This window comes from Gossypium arboreum, chromosome 9 (genome assembly GCF_025698485.1).
Source record: "Gossypium arboreum isolate Shixiya-1 chromosome 9, ASM2569848v2, whole genome shotgun sequence".
NCBI lineage: Eukaryota > Viridiplantae > Streptophyta > Magnoliopsida > Malvales > Malvaceae > Gossypium > Gossypium arboreum.
Window position 1 is genome coordinate 1730331 of NC_069078.1, and position 5490 is coordinate 1735820.

The 5490-nt window shown below is 30.4% G+C and overlaps 1 non-coding gene across 1 annotated transcript; it reads right to left on the reverse strand.

Moving 5' to 3' along the window:
- Positions 1–1437: 1437 nt before the first annotated feature.
- LOC128281295 (small nucleolar RNA R71) lies at positions 1438–1544 on the reverse strand. The gene has a single exon (XR_008271508.1). It is a non-coding gene; the product is annotated as a small nucleolar RNA R71 (small nucleolar RNA).
- Positions 1545–5490: the final 3946 nt, after the last annotated feature.

The following is a 5490-nucleotide window of genomic DNA, read 5'->3' on the forward strand; positions in this document are numbered from 1 at the left end:
AATTAGAAGTCTTTAGATTACTGAGCATCTTTAAACCATGTTCTTTCTTATCATTAACTTTATTAATGCTTTAAAAAATAAGTGGGTTTGGGATAATTAGAATGGATTGTAACTAAAACCTTAGGGAAGTTGGTTAATTGATGTGGGATTAGTTAATCTAACTTAGGGTTTATACAGATTAATTGGATTAAACTGAATCAACTTAAAAACTAGAATTGATGACTCTAGGTAGAAATCTAGGGAAATGAGACCGAAAAGAGATTTTACTCCAAACCAATTCAATTGTCCCTTTTCGATCCATTAGGTCGAAATATAAGTGGACTAAATTGTAAGATTGGTAAGATTATAGGCCAAAAGGTATTAATTGAACTAGTTAAGAATTAATCAATAAAAATCACTGTCTAGATTAATTACAACCATGGAAATTTGTCAACTCCTGTTTGTCATTCTTAATCGATTTTTTTTCCATTTTACTATTTTTGCAATTAGATCCATTCAAGTGGTAGTTAGTTTTACACTCTCAATTTATGTTTAATCATACTATAATAATTAGGGAAGTAGCTAGTTAGACTTAACTTTGCATGTTCGTTGTTACTGTTTAATTCAATTTTATTCATACCTCCTTTCAGTATGATCCTCGGAATACTTTCGTATTTTGCTGTAAATCTAAAACTATATTATAATTTGACCTGTATACTTGTAGTAAAATGCAATTCCATATATGTTATTTGCATTATTTATATAGCTTCGGTGTATACACATCAGCGTGGTCAAGTTGTTAACGTCGTTTTCAATGAGGTTTTGGTGCTTAAAATTGATTTAGTAGTAGTCAGTGCATGCTTAGTAAGATAAGTAGGTCTTGGTTGTGCATTGTATGACTTAAAGCAGGAACGGGATGATTCTGCCCAATCTTGAACCTGAAAGAACACCACACAACACAAGAAAGAGAATAATTTCGAGGAAAGAGCCACCACACATTGATCCACTACAAGAAAATCCACTGTTTGAGGAGCAACAAAATCATATTCCACTACTAGAAGAGCAAATTCCGCAATTAGAAGACAGATGGCAGAACGCAACCATACATTATAGGACTATGTTATGCCCAACTTGGATGTTGTGCAAGGTAGTATCAATAGGTTGACGATCAACGCTAATAATTTTAAGATTAAACCGACCATGATTCGGATGATCCAGACTAATTTACAATATCGAAGACCGATGAATGAATACCCAAACCAGCACCTTAAGTAATTTCTAACCCTTTGTGACACATTTAAATATAATGGGTACCCGATGATGTTATTTGTCTTTGGCTTTTCCCCTTTTCATTATGTGATTATATGGTTAGATTCATAGGTTGTAGAGTCAATATCAACTTGATAGGAACTTGTTAATTGATTCTTGGTGAAATATTTTCCACCAAGCTAGGCGATGAAGCTGAGAATGGATATTACAAACTTTCAACAACTTGAAGGGGAAACACTATACGAGGCATGAGAACATTTTAAGCTGTTGTTGCGTAAGTGCCTTTACCATGGTATTCAAAATTGGCTCCAATTGCAGACTTTCTATAATGGGTTGGATGGAAATTTGAGGTCGAGCTTAGACGGAGCATCTGTAGAGGCATTCATGTCCAAAACTTATGCTGAGGGTTGCCAACTGATAGAGAATATGGTGATGAATTCATATATGTGGCCAGTGGACAGGTTCACATATAAACCTAGACCCCTAATTATGAATGTAATCAACGAGGAAGATAAATAGTAATAGATCCTCAAGAGGCTTAACCACTTAGAGAGTAATTCAAACAAACCTCTAAATTTTGACCAATACCAGTAGTTACATTGATGGTAGTAGTGAAAACATGACATGGGGTAGTCATTCAAGGAACCTGCAATGATCCAAAATTCAGTGGTGTTAGAAAATGTGGTTTTGGAACCCTATTTCTATAAATAATGTTCGTAAATATATTTATTAAATATTTACGAAGTTACATTATTGGTGAATTGAATTTTAGATAGGTGATTTTTTTGAATCAGTGATTAATTAATGTACAAAGACTAAATTGTAAAAATAGTAAAAGTTCAATTGCTCGAGAATTCTTAATTAGAATGGAATAAGGTGGTAATTATAACACTTAATAAATTAAGTAGATGGGTAGGTAAGTTTAATTGTTAAAATATTAGATAAAATTAAATTAAATTAAAATATATAATTTAGTTAAAATAAAGATATGGTAATGGAAAGAAAGAGAAATACCTTATCTTTCTCATCCTTCCAAGCACCAATTCATGCAAAGGAAGAAGCCAAAGAATTGACCAAGAGCTTTAAGTTTCAAACCATCAATTGATTAGTGTAATTTAGTTCTTTTCTTGTAAACTTTATGTTTTTGAGATCTTAAGAGCTTAATCTAGCTAACCCATGTCTCAATTTGTTAAACTATTAAAATTTTAAGAAGTTACCATTGACCATTGATGATTCATTAAAGTTTTAGGTGTTAAATTGATAGAGTTTAAGCTTAGAGGTGAAAAAGGATTAGATTATGAAGTTAATTGATAGTTTTGTACATTAGGGACCAAATTGAATAATTTGTAAAATTGACTATAGAGATAAGAAATAGGAAGTCCGTAATGGAGTATAATAAAATCAGATTGTAATTTGGAGTTTTAAATTGAAAGTTACGTTAGTCCTGGTTTTAAGGGCTAAATTGAATAAAATACAAAATTTGTATAAAATGACAATTGATAGTGAATTTGGTTGAATATTTATGTTAATTCATAGCTAACGTCAACCCGAATTCCTCAAGAGGAAAAGGAAAAGTTAAAGTTGTCAACGAATAGGTCAAAATTTTGATTTTTATTTCTATAATTCAATTCAATTCAATTATTGCTTGTTCTTGTTAACTTGTATGAGTTATTCATGAGGTAAGTATATAATGCTTGTATGCGTTGTAATGAACCGAAAGTTACGGTATTGGAAATCGAGTCTTGAGTATTGTTTCCGTGAAATTAATTCATGAATATTTATTAGAAATATTTATGAATTATAGTTGAATGGTTATTTAGTGTTTAATTAAGTGAAGTAGCTTGAATTTAGTTTAAAGGGCTAAATTGCATAAGGAATAAAAGTTTTATTATAGATTAAAGATTAGTAAAGGGACTAATCTAGCAATTAGACCCTAAGTGACATGTGTGTGTTAATAATGAATAACATGTGTAATAGTTGGTATATATGCGTAATAGCTATAAGATATTTTATGTTATAGCTATTACACATGTTAATTTTATATTTATTATAGGTTAATAATAATATAATATAGTATAATGAATAAAGAATAATAAGTAAAGAATAGAAAAGTTACAGAGAGCAAACGTGAGAAAGAAAGAAATATAGAAAGACTAACAGAGAGCAAACGTGAGAAAGAAAGAAGGAAAGAAAGAAAGAAATAGAAAAGGGAAATTTGAGGATTAAGGCCCTAAAGTTTGATTGGTAAGTTGTTTTAGCTCATTTTCTTATGATTTTTATGTTTATGGATGCCTAATTCAAAGTTCTACATGTATGAGGTTAAAATGAAGAAAAATAGAGAATTTTTAGATATTAATTTAGTTGAATAAATTGAGGTTTTATGGGTTAAATTGATAGAAATTGAAGTTAGAAGTGATTAGTTAAAGGAATTTCTAAGTTAGGTTTAAATAGGGACTAAGTTGAATAGAGCTCAAAATTTATGTTTTATAATGAATTTTATGAGTTAGAAATTGTTAATGAGTTGATTAAAAGAGAATATGAAGCTTAAGTTAAAGAAAAAAAGATTAGTAATGGAAAAAGGACGAAATTGGAATTTTTGTAGAAGTTTGGTAGAAAGTGAAAATGTGTTTTATGAATTAATATATTGATGATTTTTAATTGTATGATTGTTAGTAGCAAATGTAGCACCGGATACGTCATCAAAGAAGGGAAAAGAGAAAGTGAATGAAGATATCGATTAAATTCGATAAATAATGGTTTGTATTTCTATAAACCGAGTTTAATCGTTATTGCTATATTTGATATTTATATTGTATGAAAATGTGAATGAAGTAAGTATTTTTACCATATTGAAATGAATGTGATTTTGAATACCCTATTAACAGTGTCGGGCTAGTCGGATATAGTTGACATGTCATAGGAATTAGAAGTGTTGGGATATTCCGACATTGAGTCGATGAGACACTATGTGTCGACTCATCGTTAAAGTTTGGATTTGTTCCGATGAAGTACTTTGTGTACTATAATGTTAAAGTTCAGATTTATTCGATGAAGCACTATGTGCTTATCCCGGAGTGTGGGTTGGATCCGTGTATCCGTCGGTGTCCTAGTTATGTTAATAAGGGTAAATAAAGTAAAGGTTATTAAAGTCTTGATTGATATTGAATAATAGCAATAATGTGTTTGAATTACCATGTTTTAAAGTTGATTAAGCTATTGTTTATAGAAATACCACTGAGAGTATTCTCAGCAGCACGGTTTGTTTCATGCAGCTAGGTCTGAAAGTATAAGGACTCAAAGATACGTTTCGATCCCCAAACTCAAATTGGTGAAGTTTCTATCTTTTGGAAAATGGCATTGTACCTAGGATGTCTTTTGGTCATTTTGAAAGTATCTAAGTTGTTAAGTGATATTTTGGTATGTTTTCCTTAAGTATGGTATGCTTTGATATGTTAGTGAAGAGTAATAAGAGGAAGTGTTGGTAAATATTGTAGAGAGAAGAAATGAAGATGTTATAAACTTAGTTATCAACATTTTATACTAAAACAGATTTGGACAGTAACAATAGTCAAACTTTGGAAATATACCAAAAATATTAGAAAGTGAATTAGATGATGAATAAAATATGTAATTTAAGCTTAATGAATCTATTTTTATATGGAAGAAACAAAATAGGTAAAAGAGTTGTATTTTATGAGATATTTACGTTTTGGTGAAACAGGGTTAGAACAATTTCTGGATTCCCTATTCTGACTTTAGAAATTCACCATAAATTGTTTATTAATAATTATGACTAAAACTTTATATTTATGGATTCTTTATTGAGTCTATTTTTAATTGAAACAAATTTCATAGTCATTGGATTTTTGTACAGGAAGAAATTTGATTTATAGTGCACAAGGGTCAGAGTAGCTGAACCCTGAAACAGGGGAGAATTTTTCTAATAAACTGTACTAATTGGCCTGACCAAAAATTCTAGAAAAAATTAGTAAGTAGATATATGAGTCTAGTTTTAGGAAAAATTTACAGAATTGGATTTCGAGTTTTGTAACTCGAGATATGATTTTTTTAGCAACCGTGACGCAGATGGATAGTTTACTACGAAAACTGTTTAAGTGATAAGATAAGTTTTGTAATGTCTCCTGCTCGACTCCGGCGACGGTCTCGGGTAGGGGGACGTTACATGCGTTAAGTTGGGATGATTGATATGGTATATTGAGATAGTGGATTAAATCAAATAAA